The 20493-nt window shown below is 38.8% G+C and overlaps 1 long non-coding RNA gene across 1 annotated transcript in view; it reads right to left on the bottom strand.

Annotated features, from left to right (window-relative positions):
• Nucleotides 1-2552: 2552 nt before the first annotated feature.
• LOC121030746 (uncharacterized) overlaps nucleotides 2553-20493 on the bottom strand; it is a 93895-nt gene continuing 75954 nt past the window's right edge. Inside the window, exons 3-4 of the long non-coding RNA XR_005790387.1 lie at nucleotides 13752-13971; nucleotides 2553-2879 (exon numbers count right to left, since the gene is read on the bottom strand). This is a non-coding gene — a long non-coding RNA (uncharacterized LOC121030746). The remainder of the gene's footprint in view (nucleotides 2880-13751; nucleotides 13972-20493) is intronic.

Raw genomic sequence — 20493 nt, 5'->3', positions numbered from 1 at the left:
TGCTCCAGAGATGTTCAGGGCAGAAGAGATAGCAGTGGGGATGACTAGGACTCTAGGGCATTTGACAAAAGAGCCATGTTTTCAGTAGCCCAGACTCAGGTCAGCATCACTGGGAAAACCCAAAACTGACATGGCTTCCTGGGTGGAAGATGTCCACCCGAAAGTGCTAACCAGTAACTTTTCTTGCTGGTATTCTTCAACAAAGGAGAACCCAAATAGACCAAAGTTTTTCAGAATCAATTAGTGATAAGGCACTTTGGGGGGCTTTGAGAAATCAGGCAAGTATCAGAATATAGGAATCCTACTATTCAGAGAAAATGAGTATCTTAGCTATCAATCCAGAAGAAAAAGCATTTTCAGAGAAACCGATGCAACCACTATATGTCACAAATGGCTTTGCGTCTCTCTATGGATGGGGCGTGGTAGTTCAACGTTAGAAAGTTCCAAAGCCTTTAATAAATGCACCTGTAACATAGAGCAAAATCTGGGCACTATCTTGTATTCTAACGTGTCCTAAAGATACATGCTATTCTTGCCTGTCCATTGTTATGTTTTCCTGGGTACAACATTTAATTTTCTTAATCAATTGACATATGACATAAGCAAATTTCAACACATCTGAAATCTATTTCTACCAGTGGTTTTTCTGTGAAACTTTAATTCTCAATACTTCGTGTTAAGTTGGAAATTAGCTCTTAGCAAAACAAGTTTATGTGAGCATGTGGGGAGTGGGATGGACCAGAGAGAGTGGATGCCTAATAAGCCTATAGAACTTGACATCTAGAGAAAATACTTGAGAGAGCATTCCAGCTTTCCCTCTTTGTCTTCCAGAAAAGAGACCAATGTTTGGTGATAGAGTATGTATGTGTGTGGGGGAGGAGGGTTGAGGGATGCCGACCAATCAGAACAGAGACAGGCCCTGACCAATCAGAATGAACTGTGGGTCTAGTGCTGCGGCAGTATCCCAAAACTGTGCCTTAAGTACCAGTTAAAATGCTTTGGTTGCTGAACCGTGGGAGGGTGGAGGATATACTGGAGAGGGACTGTTAGCTCAGGTAATAGATAACATACATTATCAGACACAGAGAATCCTCTTAGACTGGGAAAAAGATGGTGTTTGGTTAAATACCCATCTGCCTGGGTTAGAATCCTGACTCTACCACTTACAATATAAATACCCTTGGACAAATTAATTAACTTCTGTAGGCCTCGCTTTATTCGTCTGTGTAATGGGGATAATAATGGTAACCTCATAGGACCATATAGAGAATCACATAAAATGCTACACTAAATGCTTTATGTACACTCTTCATCTACCCATAGTGACCCTCTTAGGTGGACAACCATTTACTATCTGCATTTTACAGATGAAGAAATGGAGGTTCTGGAAGGCTGAAAAACTTGCCACCATCTCACATTTGGTAAGAGGTAGAAAAGGGACTCAATCCAGGAAGTCCTGCATGGAGCCCTGTGTCAACCTCACAGTCTGGCCCCAGAAACTATTCTATGTTGGCCTTAATGGCTCTGCTTAAATGGCCTCCCACTGAGAGCCATAGTATTTATTTAAAATAAATAAGCTGCTTATAAAAGGACTTAATGTAATGGATTTCTGCCTAGCTTTTTCCAGAGAGGCCAACGTGTCCAAGTTTATACAACTAATTAGTGGCAAAACTGCATTAAAGGTCCATCTTCTGGCCCTTAGTGCAGTGTTCTTTCTACCACACACGCAGTCGTGAATATAGCTTTCAAAATAGATTGTTAAGACTGCTCTGTGAAGGACGGCATAGTGGATAAAAATGAGGACTCCTGAGTTAGACTGCCTGAATTAGAATCCTGATTCAACTGATGTGTCTCGGTGCCTTATTTTGTTCATCTGGAAAATGGGTATGATAATATGATCTATTTCTTCAGGTCATTGTGAAGATTAAGTGAGGAATGCGTGTAGAAAGAACATTTAGAACAATGCCAGGGACTTTAAAACCACTCAATAAATGTTAGCTATTATTATTTTTTTATTCAAGCACATAGCCGCTATGTAATCAGATCAACAACCAAATTTCAGAAACTTTGCCTTGCACTTTCCAGAAATATGCTGGGTCAAGAGGACTAAAGTTGGTACATGGTGGACTGAAGTACTAAATTAGAAGGATAGAGAGTTATTTAAAGTCTCCTGAAGAAGAATGGTTAAGTCTTAGTTCTGAAATCAGATAATACTTCAAAGAATCTTGGTAACATTATAGAGAAGGAGGTCTGAGAAAGTATTATAGTTGAAAAAGGAAAAAAATTAGAGGGGAACCCATGAAAGCATATCATACCCCAGTGACAGTAAATTTTACTAAGGGAAGGTTTAGGTTTGCAAGAATCCTGATATTATTCAGATCAGAAATAGAAAGCAAACTCAGCTAAATATAATTTATCTGAAACATTTTAAATGTCAATTTTTTAAAGGAAATATATTACGGAACATAATATAAATGTATATTGGAATGAATGAAGAATTATAATTAACCTGAAATAAATATTAAGTCCAATTTTGAGGGGAGAGGGCATAAAGATTTCAAAAATCTATTTCCCTTTCATCGACTTCCATAAAATTTTTTTAATTCTTCACAGAGCACAGTGAGCAAGTTTCTGCTTCTTCTCCCTTTTAATGTGTTCAACTTGGTTTTAAGCACGCATCAGAAAGCAGCTTACAATGAAAGCCTTTTGTCGTCTGTAGACAGAAATGTCAGAAGCTGAGCCCTGGCCAATACAAGGTATAAAAGAATTCCCCCTGATGCCATCTGTCCTTCAAGGTCAAGCCCTGCACAGCTGCATGCTCAGGATGGCCTAGGATCACCTGGGTAACCTCTGGGTGACGTTCATATTTGAGATGTGACCTGAAATGGGGAAGAAAGAGGAGAAATAGCAACATGATACTTAACAGATTCTGGCCTGAGTGATCACACATTTGGCTTTCTGCAAGGCATAAATCTATTATCTTCAAAACTGGCCTGCTTGCATTGCTGACATTCCTCCTAAGCAGCTGCAAATGATAAGCCTTACTCTACATAATTTTCTTCAAAGTACCTTAGCGATATGATTAACCATATATATACATGTGATGGACCCTATTTTCCCCGTTTCAGTGTGGAAGGTTCAGAGATTTCAGTGACTCACTCCATTGTTTACTGACTCTACAATGAGTCCTGCAAAGCTGCCTCATTCTACAGAGATTCAGATTCCAATAATGAAACCATATCTTAAAAAAATAATAATAAACTTCAAAAAAAATTACACAACTGGATTATGCATTATAATCTACCATTCTATTTTTCCTCACGTGGGGATTTTTCCCCCCTACAACATTGTGTTAAACAAAGTGGTTTTAACCAAGAGCTTCCGGACAAAGAAATATGTTGGCACTGGTTTCTGGCAGTGCTTGAATAAGGTTAGCACCTATCAAGAACTAGGGGCCTTAGATAAAATTGCTCTCAGGGCTTTGGGGTAAAGAAAAACTTTTAAACCAAATGGAGCCCTCCTTTCCCAATCTATTAAACAATCCTAGAATCAGAATCATGTAATTTAGAGGGGTCTATGGTAATGTGCTGAGGCCGATGTGTGACTGGTGGCAGAGTCAGCTGGTCCTATCTCCTCCCACTTTGGTAGCATCAAATTAGGCATGGCACTTTTACACTTCGAACACTGTGAAAATGCTTCTTCCTCCTACCTTCCCAGGAGCTGGTTGCTATGTATTTATCAAGTACCATGGGTTTAACAGGGCCATGGATTCAGCCCTGGGCCCTAAAGCTGGAGAAGGTTATTTCTGTGGACACCAATCATTAGATATTTGAATAGTATCTGTTATGCTCATGCCTTAAATAGATAGGAATGGATGATATGATACCAAGGAGGAAAAATTCAAATGATTATGCTTGCTAATCTAGTTTTTTTCTTTAAAAAAGGTTTTTTAAATTTATTAAATATAAAAACTACTATTAGGGAGGATAAATTGATCCTCACGTGGTGATGACTGACAACTAGGATTTTGTAGAAGTGTGGAAAAGTTGAGAGTAATGAATCTTCTGAAAACAACTTTTATAATCAAAATAAAAATATCTCTGTATGTGTGTTTGTTCCTTTTTCCTTCTAAAGAAAAAATTTTCCTCATACGTTAAAAAAAACAAGAATCTTCCCATATGTTTTACATTAATGAAACAATTTCCTCTCTGAAAAAAAAGATTGTTAAATAAAGTGGATTTAACTTTGACTCATCATTAGCTCTGTCTCCTCCCCTGTTCTGGCATTCTTGACTTTTAGTACTATACATCCTTCCAGGAGAGTCTAGTAGTAAAATCATGGAGGGAGTTTAGCTTTTATTGATTCTGAAAGAACAATATAACAAGATACTGACAATAATAAACAGATACAAAGTTGTTTCAGCCTGGAAACAATTGCAGCCATATAACCCTTGGTGGCCTCTTTTATATGAACTGTTATTTTTCTCTCCACAATGACTAACACGGGAACTATCATCCATCCAATCCAGCAGGTTCTATTTGCTCAGGAAATGGTTAAACTACTACAGGTCAGCCCTGCAGCCTCATGGAAATGCTTTGATTTGTCTCCCACACAAAACCAATTTGAGTCATTTATTTTACTAACAACTCCCCACAGAATCAAGACACTGCCCAAAGTCCCCTTTTAAGAAAAATTTACCCTCACAAAATGTGACTTTGCCAAGAAAGTTTCCTCTGGAAAAGACACAGATTTCATGCACTTTCATGAAGTGTCTATAGAGCTTATACTTAATATTAAGGATTTGCACAATTCCTTAATTTGGCAATTTTCTCACAGGAGGCTCACAATTCCAATCTAGTTTGATTTGATGCTGTTTCTGACATGTAAAATAAAGATTTGACTCAGAAATTATCCAGGGTAAACAATTCAAATGTAATATTACTCCAAGTGCTCCTAGCCTCAGAACAGGAAGATGTGGGTCCCTGACCCTTGTCTTGTGGTTATCCAGTCAGTCAACAAATAAATATCCGTGTCCTCTGGATGCATAATATTATAATAGGTGGTTGTATGAGCTATTCTAGTTCAAACACTGCAAATATTTCTATATCCTATCTTCCAAAACAGACTCTCCGAGGGAAAGAAATCAAACAGTTAAAAATATACTTCTCAAGTAACAACTCCTTTTCCAAAATGGGTGATTCATAATTGAGTCAGCTTCTCCCTGATGGAAGGTCACCGTAGGAGCAGCCAAGAGGGAGGGTGACTTTCTCCTGCGACGCCTCAGGGTCATCCTGCAGCTAACAAGCCACAGGCTTCATACATACACCTGAGTGAGCAAGATTTGGGGTGATGGCTGAAGAAAAGAAGAAGAAACGGAAAAGAGAAAGAGGAATAAGAAATCCCTTTGAGAGAAAATAAAAATCTCTTTTGTATTCCAATTTCAAAGTGAACTAAGTTTCACACATGACGCTCTCAAACTGTAAAGCTTAAGAACACCAGCCTGCATCAAGTCGTTAACCTTTTAGGACCTACTCAAAGCAATGTAGTGTGACTTTATTAATGAATGCTTTAATGTGGTCTATAAAAGCTAACAAACACAGACACTTGCTATGATTCATCAAATTTAATACTCCATCAAACCTTTCAGTTTAAAAACCAATGCTTTTTTTTTTTTTAAATACCCAATCCTCAAAATGGGAGTCCTGTGTTCCAATTAAATTTAATGCATCAAAAAATAAAAACCATAAGAACTTAATACTGGTCAAAATTTTTGAATAAACAATAAAATAAATAAATGCTGTGCAACATTAATTAATAAGTCCAGAATATATTTTATTGAAACCATAGACAACCAAGAGAAGTAGCTCTTGAGAACAGATTTGCTGTTTAAGGCACACATTGTCTGCTGTGTTGTCTCTTGCTAGGAGGCAAGAGACCCCATTGTAAAACAGCTGGGCTTCTTGCTTCAGGCAAATGCAAATTCTACAGTCGAAAAACTTAAATAGATACTTGTAGAATTTTTGCACTATTGTACTCAATGACTTTTATATTTTGGAAACCCATACTTATGTGCCTGATTTTGTAAAATCCCTCTTTGTAATTTCAATATATATATATATTCTCATTGATGTTTTATAAACCGCGCTACAAAAGAACAGCTCACCTTGCCTGTATTCAGTGTCCATCTGCAAGAGTTCTTGGATGAAGTTTTCAAAATGTCAGTTTGCTTTAAAGACACCTTCTTATGGTTTTGTTCTTGAATGTTTGTGTGCTGTGGCATTTATCAGAAGATAAATGAAGAGGAGAACTTTGGTGGTCTCACTTGATTTTGTGTTCAAAATCTAGGTTATGGCCAATGCCTGATGTGTACCAAAATTTAGTACAGTTCCAGGAAAACACTGTCCCAGGTCCTGAGAACCCTTTGTGGACAAAGAAAGGGGCCTATAAACTGTGTCATCAGGACCATCTGCCGTGTCATCAAAAAAAAAAGTCCAAGTGGATTATTATCTTTTTCTCTTTAGATCATCCTGTAGATGTCTTAAGTGCTTTGCAAACTTTATTCCTCTTTATCTGGTTGTCAGATAGGTTATCTCTCATTTTACTAATGAAGTATCAGACATGGTGAAGTTAACTGATGAGCTAAGACTCCAACAAAACTAAATCAAGAGGCTACTGACATCAGGATCTTTCCATCATTCAGAATGCCACTTCTTACCTCCTGGAACAGAGAATGCCAAGTTATGTGAATTCTACCCAGTTCAGTTAATTTCTCTTAAACACACTGCACACAGTGAAAAGTTCTCAAGCACACTCCAGAACAACAACAACAAAAAAATGTGAATGCTCTTTAGATTTTTTTTAATGCAAACATAGAATCTACAAGATAGTTTAAATGATATGGGAAGTGAAAAACTACTATGTTGCTGCTACAAAATGTGAATAATTCACTTACATTATCTGAGATTTGTGTGGCAGACTGACTCATGAATCATAGAGTAACCATTAAAAAATGACAAAAAGTAGGTCAATTTTTAAATTTCAGCTATATGTCAATCTATCTTAGAAATAAGTGAGAAGGCTACATTTTTAGTGAGAATTAGACTCATATACAGGGAAAAAATTTGGTATGATTCAAAACCACAGAAGTTATATTTGGCCAGGACCTTTAAAGATGTACTTCCAACCATTCACCTTAGGGATGAGTAGGCTAAATTCTGACAGGTTAGACAACTTAACTTCTTTAATCCTAATTAGGGTCACAGTTGACATGGTCAAGTTCATCTGTATCATTTCAACTATAAATTGGGCCTCAGTAAGGAGAAAAGTTTCTATTAGCTATATTCTGAGTTCCCTTCTAACTATAATGTCCAACTAGTCATTACCTCGTATCAGAGAATATCCAGGTCTCCTGTTTCCCATTTGATGCTCTATTCATCCTTATTTCATTTTTTGAACATTGGGAGACACATGAAGAATGATGTGTAAGGTACATCACAAGCCACATTATTGTGAACTCTTGGGTTTATTGGTGGGGATTGTGGATAGAAGGGTCAAGGTCATCCTAGAAATATAGATCGTGGCTTTGATATCTTTCCAGGAAACAAGAGGGCCAAGGACTGGTCCAAAGGAGTGGCCACTGGATGGTGCTGTAGAGCGTGAGTGACAGTCAGGTGAGAGAGAGCCTGGCTGACTGCGTGGTGGCCCTGGCTGGGAGGCAAGTGCCCACACTTAGTCTCCCACTTGTCCTGGGTGACCCTTACCATTCCAGCTCCAACCATACCTGTAGATCTTAGTCGCCACAGATGCAGCCAGGATGTGACTTTTTTGGCTGCAGATAGAAAACTAGGCAGCCACTCTTGGCCAGGAACATGGTGGTGGAGACGGATAAGAGTCATAGAAGACTCTGCTTCAGGGGTTGACTGAGCATGTTCTCAAGGCAGTGGGTGCCTCACAGAAAGTGCTGTAACATGCTGCATTAAGAATTAGACCCAAAGAACTAGAGTTCCTTTAATTTCACCCTCATTTAATACAGCACTGTGCTGAGTCCTGCAGACTCTACAATGAGCAAAAACCCAACAAGGTCACTATAGTCTGGTCACATGTCTTTACTGGTCAAAGCTGCCTCATATAATAAACTCATTCAGAGTGGATTTCAGCACAGCATCAGACTCTTTTAGGAGTGTTTTGTCATGAGCTCATCTCTGCTCAACTCCCCAGAACTGTCTATCCCCTTTGACCTCTGTGTCCAGCAATAGTGAAATAGTAACTGTTCTCCAAAACCTCCACAATCCCCCTCATCTGTACATCTTTGCACTTACTTTTCTTTCTCACTAAAATTATCTTCCCACTAACTCTTTCATTATTAATTCCTTTGACTCTCTTCTTAGATAGCCAGGAATCTTTGTCTTTTCCTCCAACACCATCTCAAACTGACCTGGGCCCCCATCGTGCGTTGCCATGGCACCAGGTACCTCTCCTATCAGAGCTTTAAATTGCCTTTTGCTTGGCTGTCACTTCCACTGGGTTCTAATGGATAGACATTACCCATAAGGATAATGTCCCAGCTTAGTTCCTATTATTTTATATACCAGCACCAGCATGGGTTCTGGCCACAAGGTCCAAAGGTAAACTGCATTTCAACTTAATTGGTTTCCTTTGTAATTCTATTTTTTGGAATGATCTTAAAAACATTACTTTAAGAAGGCATCTTTAGGTTTCATCTGGCTGTTGAAGGAGTCTGTGGCATAAGAAATTTTTAAATTTTTTTAATGTTTATTTATTTTTGAGAGAGAGACAGAGTGTGAGTGGGGAAGGGGCAGAGAGAGAGAGACACACACACACAGAATCCAAAGCAGGCTCCAGGCTCTGAGCTGTCAGCACAGAGCCTGACGCAGGACTCAAACTCACAAACTGTGAGATTATGACCTGAGCCAAAGTCAGTCGCTGAACCAACTGAGCCACCCAGGCACCCTTGTAGCATAAGAAATTTTAAGAACTTCTGCTGAATGCTCAATAAGTGTATGATGAATGATTAGTTGGACAGTTAAATGTATGAAAGAAAATAAATTAAATGAAAGAAAATTCCCTATGATCCAGCAAAGAAAGAAGGCTCCAGGTCTGGGAGTTGTGAGAACTTGCTGCCCATGAACATATTTTTATTCCACAAGATGGACCTTTTCTTCATGAAATTTTAGAAAAAGTTCAAAGTTTATTGAATACCCAATACATTTGTGGCCTGTGGAAAACTCTCCATTGCCTACACTACCACTAATCCCCTCCCCTTTCTTTTTTTTTTTTTAATTTTTTTTTTCAACGTTTATTTATTTTTGGGACAGAGAGAGACAGAGCATGAACGGGGGAGGAGCAGAGAGAGAGGGAGACACAGAATCGGAAACAGGCTCCAGGCTCTGAGCCATCAGCCCAGAGCCTGATGCGGGGCTCGAACTCACGGACCGCGAGATCGTGACCTGGCTGAAGTCGGACGCTTAACCGACTGCGCCACCCAGGCGCCCCCCCTCCCCTTTCTTCCATGCTAGCAAAGCTTATCTACTATAATAGTGCTAAACTAGCCCAATATTCCTTTGTGGTTAGTTCTGGCCATGGCTCAGTTCTAGACAATAAGATGTAAGGGGAAGTCTCTAGGAGTTTCTGGAAAATAAGTACTTCTTTGGCAGTGATCTTGGAGAGAAGCTTTCTTACCACCCTACCTTTGAGCATAGCTTTGTGAAGGTGTACAGTCTAGAAGTATGGCGGCCATTGTATGTCAACGAGGCAATAAATTTGAGGATGAGACAAAAACTTGCTAAGGATGGCAGATTGAAGTGGAGGAGGAACCTGGGTCCTCACTAATAGGATTATCATTAAATCATTCATGGCAGCACCCTATCCCAAACATTCTTATTTATAAGATTGTTAAATATCATTATTATTGAGCCCGTTTTTTGGTGGGTCTCCTATGACTCAACGTCTTCCCATCTCATACAGCAACACAACCTACTGACAAATTTGGCTGCCATAAGGCTTAGGGCTTCAGACCTTAACTAGCTAAGCACATCATTCTTTGTTCTCAGTCATCAGTTAGTATTTCCCCCTGCAAAGATCAGATTCATCCAATAATTATTTTAGCCCTAAAATACACCAGAAAGAAAAGAGGAGCATTGGTTCTCTAGTAGGGAAATGACTTCATGATCCTATAATCACCATCACCAGCAGACCTTGCTGAAACATTTCTATATACCTAACTCTCCTGTGTCCTGACCTAACATGCCAGGCCTGGACTGACAACAGCATACAGAAGAGGCTAAGTTCTGCTCTGAAATTAGAAACTGCTTTGATTCACACCAGCTCCAGGCATCACTTTCCCCAGTTCCAGCCCATCTCCTCCTGTACCTCCTGACATCGCTCACTTTCTAATTCTCTCTGGGGATTGACACACCTTTCCAATGGACTGTAAGCTCTTTTGAAGTCAGGGACAGTATCCAGGGGTTATTGTATCCTCCTTCAGTATCCAAGCAGGGAGTCAATAAATGTTTATTTTATGATACTTTATAAAAGGTTTAGGCCTAGGCATACTTCGTATATATTGGGGGTTCAGTTCCAGACTACCACAATAAAGTGACTATTGCAATAAACTGAATCAAAAGAATTTTTTTGGTTTCCCAGTGCAAATAAAAGTTATGTTTACCCTATACTGTAGTCTATCAAGTGAGGAATAGCATTATAACTAAAAAAGAAAAAAAAAAGGCATGTACATACCTTAAGAATATTACTAAAAAGTGCTAACTATCATCTGAGTTTTCAGCAAGCTGTAATCTTTTTGATGGTGGAGGGTCTTGCCTGAATGGTGACAACTGCTCACTGGTCAGGGTGGTGGTTGCTGAAGGTGGGGGTGGCTATGGCAATTTCTTAAAATAGGATCCATTTTAAAATAGGAAACTTTATTAGTTTGCTACATCGATTGACTCTTCATTTCACTTGAATACTTAGAAGCCATTGTAGGATTACTAATTGGCCTAATTTCAATGTTGTTGTGTTTCAAAGAATAGGAAAACCCAAGGGGAAGGAGACAGGGGAATGGCTGGTCAGCAGAGCAGTCAGAACACACACAGCATGTATCTACTAAATATACTGTCTCATCCTGATCACAGATCACCACAACAAACATAATAATAGCGAAAGATTTTGAAATATTGCAAGAATTACCAAATGTGACACAGAAACATGAAGTGAGAAAATGCTGTTGGAAAAATGGCGCCAATAGACTTGCTTGACACAAGGTTCCCACAAACCTTCAATTCATAAAAATAAGAAAAATAAACAGTATCTGGGAAGCACAATAAAGTGAAGCGCAATAATATGAGGTATGCCTATATTCATGAGAGTTGAGAGTATATAACATGATCCCTGCAGAGAAAGCACATGTATAAAGAGATACTTATGATGCCAAGCAGTGTGCACTCTAACAGCTGCATGAAGGAGAAAGTCAAGGTCCCTTGGGTCTGAGATGGGAGAGGAAGCCTCTATAGAAGAGCTGCACCTCAAACTAGTCCTGAAAGTGGATAAGACTTAGACAAGAAGAGGAATGAAAGGACCCACCAGGCGGGTCACACAGGGTGAGCAATGACAGAGGCAGAAGGAGAGTGAAACTTGCAGGAGAGTGAAAGATGGATGTAAAGAAAGTAGGAATAAAATGGGAGAGGCAGTTTGATATTAGACGGCGGAGAGCCTTTATTGTAAGCTCAGGCGTTTAGGCTTCATATTATATAGGTGAACCTTTGAAGGTTGTGGGAGAGAGCTACAATTATGTGCTTTGCAGATGCCATTTACCACACATCTTGCTGTGAAATCTGAGTCATTCATTGATGACAATGCCAGAGACTCTATACTGTCAGTCAGGAGATTATTAGATAGTGGAATTATCTGGTGAACAGGTTGTATTAGGACAGACTCAAAAGCCTTCCTATTTATGAACTGCTGCTTCCTGCTAACAATCATACTTGATTTGAAGGAAGGTCCTTCCATCACATTCCCAGAGACATGTTACAATTATCATCTTTTATTCTTCATTTTTGACCTCAAGGGCAGAGGCCTATAATAATCCTACACCTCACTTTATAGCACATCGCCACATTATTCCCACAAGGCCCATCTCTCATTTCATTATTTTCTCCTCCTCACCCCAGAACCCTCATCACCATTTCTCTCGTCCCCACAGAGGCATTCTGATGTTGTTAATATGTGCATGTATCTTTGTAGATCTAGTGTTGTTTTGTACTTAACAAATTTGAATTTGTTTTTTAAAATTTGGACAAATGGCATTACACTGTACATCTCATTTTCTCTTACTTGTTCACTCAAAATTTTTGCTTTTAAAATGTATCCATGTTGCATTATCAAAATACTGCATGTCTAAAAAAATATTGCATATCTAAACATTGAAAATATTGCCTCTGTTTGCTGCATACTTTTCCATAGAATGCAACCGCCCCACTTACTTATTTATTGTCTTATGAAGGGCATACATGTTAGTTCCAACTCCAAATTACCACAAACAGTGCTAAAAAGACCTCTTTGTGTGTTATCCCTTTGCGAAAATGTCTCTGGGATGTGTCCAGAAGTGGGCTTGGAGAAGCAGGATGACTATATAATTTATTGTCTTTCCTAAGAGGAACATTTTGGGAAGTAAAGGGGGCACTAGTAGTATATTATGCCCAAACCTCAGGTTTTCCCTGCCTTCCTGCTAAGCGGGACCTCTTGTCATCTTTGCCTAATTCCATTAAGATTGTCAGATTGCTTTCTAAAATGATCATACTCCTTTACTCTTCTCCCAACAATCAAAGAGTTCCCATAACCCCATAACTTGTAAACACCTGGCATAATGCAACTTTCCTGTTGTGACATGCTAATGTGTCTGAAATGGTCTGTGTTGTTCCACGACCAGTGAACTTGAGTACCCCTTCTGGTACCAGTTCACCACTTGAGCTTCTTCTCCTGTGAACTACCCCATCATATCCCTTACGCATTTTTCTTTGAGGTTTCCTGTCTTTTTTTCTTGTCAATTTGCAAGAGTTCTTTGTATATTCTATGTAATAATCCAATGTCATTTTTTTAAGAGATAGTTTCAAGCATTGCAAATTCTTCTCCCAGTCTGTCAGCTGTCCATTAACATTGTTTATGAAGCTTATGGTTTACAGTTGCCAAGGTCACCATTTTCTCTTAAAAAATAAAAAGACACTACTATCTTCTTCTCCAAGTTCTGGCTGACTCTCTAGCTCTTTGCATATTCTCTATAAAACAACAGCAAGATCGATAGGAAACACAAAACATGGCCTAGGATGTAAGACATTTGGGCCTGCAGAATGGGGTAATAAAGCTGAAAAGGACCTTGGACATCACCTAGTTCAAACCCCTCACAACATTCCAACTCACAAAAGAACAAGTGCCTTGATTGAGGGCTAAAAGCACAGGTCTCCTGCCTGATTCCAGGCTGGCTCTTCTTAGCACATCAGACACGCTGTGAAAGTGTCTGTTACTCCAGCCGTTCCTTATCGACATTCCTTATGTCAGGACTGACTCACCCTTCCATTTCCCATCCTGTAGAGCGAGTCCTGTTTTTGTTTCATGGTGGACTTCTTACCAAAGGCTTGGGGCACTAAAAGGCTAAAATGATTTCATTTTAGGATCTCATTATTATCAGCACATGTTTATTTCCTGCATTTTCAACATTTTCAAAGTAAAGCAAAAGACCTCACCTTGCTGTGGGCAGCATGTCTGAAAAGAGCCCACCAAACCTCCTGAGTCCAATGCCAACAAAACTCGGCTCCATGGCTTCCCCTGTTTCATATTCACACGATGCAAAACACATGGGCCAAATTTATGTCACTGTAATTTGCCTGGCAGCCTGCATTTAAATCACCAAGGTTTGCAGCTCCACGTTTTAGGGTGTCGTTTGCAGTCCTGTAGCCAAGAGCTCTGAAGAAACAAGCACACATGAAGGCTTGTTAGCCAGCCGGATGTGATGGGGCTCTCCTGGCAGACTAATTAGTATGCTGCAGCATATCTGCATATCTCTCAAATAGACATTGTTTGTGTCTTTCCTCAGTGACAGGGGAGACTGTTCAGTAGGACACCTTACCTTTTAATATGCAGGGTTTGTTAGAAGAACAGCTCAATTCATATTTCCCTGGTTTGATGGTAAGTGAACAGCAGTGGCAATATTAATCTGTAGTAACCTGTCAGTGAACTCTACAGCTAATATGATGTAGTTATGATTTTACCATCAATCAGGACTGAACAGGCTCTGGGCAATCCTTACAGCACAGCCTCAAAAAATCTAATTGTGCAAAAGCTTCATTGGTTTCCAACATTTCTTTTTTATCTGTCACAGGCTTTAGGCCTAGTACACAACCTTTTATTATTGGCCTTATTGCATTAGCTTGTTGGACAAAGGAGAAAAGGCTAAAGCAGAGGGTTCCCCTGCATTCCATCATTTGTTTGCATGCAGGATTTTATTTGACAGTCTCATATTGTTTTAGATGTAGATAAAAATTATTAGGACATATGGCATCATGTGAACTTTTGAACTGCCAATTGCCAATGTGTTCTAAAGGACTAGAGGCATTTAACAATTCTGATCTACCTACAGAGGCGGAGATGCCACATGGACGAGCCAATGAGGTCTCCCAGGGAATTGCATTTAGAGTCAACATAACCTTGCATGTCTTCCTTGACCAGTTTTTATGCGGGGGAAGAGTAAAATCACTCAGAAGTGGAACATTCGCAACTGAGATGATCTTTAGCCAAAATTAAGGCTGACTCTTTGTGATATGATGATAAGCAGTTCACTTTCTCCGAGAACCTGCACACACAGTATGAAGTAGCATGGAGCCACATGGCCTCCGTTCATATGCAGAACATTTCTCCCGGTGTCTGGGACGCAATCAGATTCTATTCCAATGAAAGCATGTGCATAAAACACAAACCCACATCAAAGTAGCTCCAGCTCTTGAGTCTACGGGGTTGGAAGGGACTGTAAGACTTAAAACATATAAAAACATTTACAAAGATGAACTATTAACTTTATCCATTTAGGCATTTTAATCTTTTGCATCTTAAATGCGATTGAGCCTTTTGGAACTGGGAAACTGCTAATCAGCATGTTGGGTAAATGTTTCTATTTTAAAATGTGCACACTTAGAAATAACAGCTGGCCATAAAGTACATATTTATGTTTGTGATTTAATGTATCACAAACTTTATATTTTATTTCATTTAGCTTCACAAAGAGACCACACTATTTTTTGCAAGCATTATATAATTTCCACAACAGCTTTACGAGTCAAGACACACATATGACAATAAATCAGATATGTATACAATGCCTAAATTTTTTCAAATTTGAAATGACTTTTAATAAAAGAAATAAGGATTATATCCATTTCTTACACTGTTCTGACTTATTTAAAGATTCAGTTGAAAATTCCTATTCATTAATCAAGAAAAATCTGCATAGAATTATAGTGATTGTCTTTTGAAACTCTGCACCCTTGCTTCAAAGGAAACATATTGTGAGTAAAGGCACATCAACAGCACAGCTGAGTGTTAACTCTTCACAAACCAGCGTGCACATTGTCCACAACCTAATAAAAACATCTACACAAAATGAGGAAATGGCTGTGACATCCTGCAATAAGCATGCAGGAACGCGCCTTGGAACTACCGAGGCGGCTGCTGGAGCAGAGAGACAAAAACAGGATGTGAAAATTATTGCAGGAGTGGTGGTGACTTTGAGAGTTCTCTGGCTACCTCTCCATCATTGGTGAGATTTGCTTGTTTTAAAAAAAACAATTTTTTTCTCTAGAAGACTCTTCTCAAATACCTAAATCTAAATGATCTTTTAGACCACCTGAAAACATTTCAGCTTTGACAGACCTCTTGGAAATTTACAGCTCCTCATGTAACCATTCCTTACAATGTGGTCTGCATACCCGGTAGCAGGAGTTTTCGTCAATACAGGAAAATGTTTGCATCTGTCAGAACAAGTTTATTTCCATAGTATCATAGGTATAAAGCGGGGAAGAGTACTAGATCCTATTGCGTTGTTATTAACAAGCAAAACATGACAAAGAACATTCTCATGAGCAGGTTCAAAGTCTGAAAACCAAAAAGATCCCCAAACTGAGTAATTATCCCCTAATAAGAAATCAATGTCTAACCCAGACATTGCTGAACACTCAGACAACTTTTTAAATTAAAAAGCATGTACAGAGGCATAGCTACTACATACACGCAATATTCATGACAAATACCAGTGACAGTGGAAAATTCTCTGCAAAAGCAAAAAGTGCTAAGCAAACGAAAAGTACCATTTCACCAACATTCTCCTTGGGTGAGCTGGAAAAAAGATCACTGGATTCATCTCATTAATGTCTCAATAAGTGTATATTGAGAAAATATGTCTTTCAAAAGCACTGAAAACAAGGGCACAAGGTTTATTGAGGAGAATGGGAGGTAAAGACATGCGTCAGAAGGATGGTGAACTTCCTTAAAAAAGACTATCTGGGGCGCTTAGGTGGTTCAGTCAGTTAAGCATAAGACTTCAGTTCAGGAGTTCAGGTCATGATCTCATGGTTTGTGAGTTTGAGCCCCACGTCGGGCTCTGTGCAGACAACTCAGAGCCAGGAGTCTGCTTTTTGGATTCTGTGTCTCCCTCTCTCTTTGCCCCTCCCCTGCCTTCACATACTTTATCTCTCTCTTAAAAATAAATAAACATTTTTTAAAAAATTAAAAAGACTATCTGGCCATAGTGATAGGTAAAGTTACAGAGTTCTGGGGGAAGAAGAGGGAAAAGCTGATGAATTTTAATTCACCACATATTAATTAACTAAAATTGGAACATAGATAATAAACATTACTATGCAAATTGTTTATATTTTCAAACATTCATCTCTACACATATATATTACATATAAATGTAAAATATACCTTCTCATGCTGTTATAGTTTTTTAAAGAAAATGTCTATTCACGTACATCTTAGGTACATATAATTTTGGCCAGGTTTGTCCTCATTGAGAATATTTCCTAGACCCCAGACAATTTAATAAAGTTTCATATAATTTACGCTTTTTTCAAAAAAACTGTAGTCTTGTTTGGAGGGTATAAAGAGCAATAATTATTCTGGAAATCTACTGAGCATGGAAAGAACTGAAAAATATAAAAGTCATAATGGCAAAATGTGTGAAGTTCAGCAACCAACAAGAGGGAAACACAATTATAAGCTTAGTTGGTCAGAATACAAAAAAGCTAATAAAAAAATACAATACAAAGATTAATTTCAAAATTATTAGAAAAACATCAAGTAGTACATGAATCATTGAGGTAGGATTAGTCAGCTCCTCTTGTATTTTGCAAGCAGAAAAAAGAGGAAATGAAATTCAAATCCAATCACATTTACTTGCATTCTTTTTTGGTTAACATTATGTTTAGATTAAGGCTGTAGGTCAAATGAAATATATGCTGTGGGTCAAATGAAGTATTTGGTTAAACCATATGAAACTGACATTTTGTAGGTCAAAATTGGTTGACCTTTAGCAATTCCACGTGGTTCATGTATCTTAATACATGTTGTAATGTAGATAATTTCAGATAGTTTTTGAAGTCAAATAGGCATGTTTGGATGTCATCTTAGTTCTACCACTTGATTATCTATGAACGCTTAGGCAAGTTACATGCTTTTACCTCTCCTGTAGTATCCTCACCTAGGTAAAGGGCACTGTGGTATCTACTCTTAGAGTGTTGTGTAGATTAGATGAGTAATCCACATATAGTTCTTCATATAGGGCTTTGTCCCCACCTAATGAAAGTAGTTCCCCAAAGGCCTGTACCAAAGTCAATAGTTTATAAATGAGAAAGGAGGGACCCTAAGGTTTTACTGAATCTTCTGAGATGCTCCACGATTTTAAGTGTTCTGGGCTTCTGGGCACCTTCCAGAGAAGCCACACCTAACACAAGCCAGCTGTCCATATAGGTGAGGGCATCCCACCAAACATCTGCTTTGAATCAATGTCAGCTTCATCTTTGAAAGATATCCTGAATCTTGTTTCCACACCTCACTCTGCCAGGGACAGTAGAATTTAAAATCACCAGGAAAACACGGAGAATAATTCTTTGAAATTCAATAGCTATGAAATTGGAAAGTGGAGTGGGTGGGGAGCTTATGTCAAGCCCCTCACATTTCATAAGCAATTTAATAACTCCTCAGTGCCTGATGGTATTAATCCCACTGGCCTTACATATTTGGGTTAATTTCCTTTGGGGTAAGCTTTTTCACACCCCATCCAACCAGAGAAGCAAGTGCTTATCAAACTCTGGAGGATGCTGGTGGGTGGTTTCTTCTCAGTGGAGTCCTCATCTCCAACACCCAGTGTGCTCTTCCTACATAAGCCTTCAGAGTGAATTCCATTGCCTATCAGCTTTCTGGAGGAAGGACACAGAGCCCTGAAAGTACATCTAACAATTAACAATAAGCTTGTGGCTCTGATGAATGATTTCCATGTAATATTTCACTTCATTCTCACAGGTCTAAGGGAGTTATCACTTCCATTTAGAAATGAGGAAACAACTTCAGCCTTACCAAAGTCACACCACTAAGTACCAGAGAATTCCAGAGTTGGACTTCTCTGTTATTATACCCTGATTCTTCTGAAAATCAAGAACAGCCTAAGAATAGGCATGTTATAGATGGTTTTTCTTCCTTATGAGTAGAATTTCTATATCAAATAATCAGCTAAAGACGACTATTTTTCTTATCACATCCTCCAGCTCATTCCCATTATCCCTCAAAATGGGCCAACATCACCCTGCCTTCCATTAATGACTAAAGAGTGGTCCTCTCCTATATGGTTCCCAGTGTTTTACCTTTAAAGGGAACCCCTTCAATGAACTGATGCATTGTTTTTAGTCTTAGCTTGTCACTGGGTGTCTTTCAACTCCAGCACCAGTTCTCCATATCACAGGTTTTTCTGGTGTTAAAAATATCAGATTTTTCCCATTGCATATTTAGAATCTGTGCAAGCCCAGGATCCCTGGCACAAATCAATATTCTACATTAGAGAAGTGCAGGAATGAGCCAATAGAATTAGCAGAGTAATTTACTGTGCCTCGGCTACAGCTGGTAGGGACCACAGAGGGAAGCAAGCAGATGTTTGTTTGATAATGGCAGTTTCCTCCAGTGGTCAGAGCCCAATACCCATACTCTGTTAACAGTCTGTCCGGCTTAACAAAAAGGGGTAAGGGAGATCTTGAGAGCTTGAGCTTCCTCAGTTTGTAATGCCAATTGAGTTCTCCTTCTACTATTTCATTGCATTGTTCTGTATTTTTCATGGTTATAATATGGAATAATATCACATGAAGGTTTAGATTTGTGGTGGTGAAAAAAGAAAAGGGTTTGGATGCAGACAGGTTAGAAACTGTTATTGGGATCACAATTTCCTATAATTGTAAGAATTTCCTATAGTTGAAGTGTTCAGGAAATCTTGGCCAATGATACCCCACTACAAGCTTGATAGAAAATAAAATGGCAGCAAAAAGCACATGGAAGAACATGTGGGTTTTCCTCTGTTTCTTTGCAATGTAGTAGTTTACAGAAGTTTTGTTTTCTTTTTTCAAAAAACAATGAATAAACTTGTAACAATAAAACATAGAGTCAAGGAAAACCCTGTTTCCTTTGGATTAATTTCTGTCTTTACATTCATGCCCAACCTCCTGGGAGGGAGATCAAAACTTCAAGGGTAGCAATGCCCTCTTTTGAGAGGCCACTGAGGAGACGACCATACATACACTATGAATCTACAGTAAGTCTTGGTTTCTGCTTTTGTTTTTGTTTTTCTTTTGGATCTTATCTATACCTTGAAATGTTTAATCTATCAAAAGTATTCAGCCAAGATATATTTTCTGAAGCTTACTATGGCAAAATTCTGAGTCAAGGTCACAGAAGAGATAATGTCATAAATGAGAGTAGAATAAAGTTACAAATATTAACAATATAGGAAGATTGACACAAACTTTAGGGGATGAAGCCAAAAGAGGGTGTTTAAAAGAGGAAATAATGAGACAACATTATTTTTAAAAGGCCACTTCTGCTTGAAATCTTAGTGGAACTTACCCCGCCAGAGATATGGTGAGGGAAAGGTGAAGGAAATAGCAGGCGCAGAAGCACAGACTTGGTGAAGAATGAAATTCTTGCAGTGAGAGAACAGAAAAAAAGTCGCTTGGGCTGGACAAGCCCAAAGATAAGCCTGGAAGAGAAAAGAGCCTGAAGCTTGGAACACTTTGAATGCCAAGCTCTACCATATAGGTATTATGTGGTAGACTACACCCTGAGGGGTGTCCCACCATTCAGGGAATCTGAGCACAGTCTGTCCAGTCTGTTCTGTAATTCAAGAAGGTCATTGATCATCAATGCGTAGGTTAAATTTGTGGGTACAGTTTAACA

This window comes from Herpailurus yagouaroundi, unplaced genomic scaffold (assembly GCF_014898765.1).
Source record: "Herpailurus yagouaroundi ecotype Mexico unplaced genomic scaffold, PumYag 140, whole genome shotgun sequence".
In the NCBI taxonomy this organism is placed as follows: domain Eukaryota; kingdom Metazoa; phylum Chordata; class Mammalia; order Carnivora; family Felidae; genus Herpailurus; species Herpailurus yagouaroundi.
This window is presented reverse-complemented; position numbering and strand designations above follow the sequence as displayed.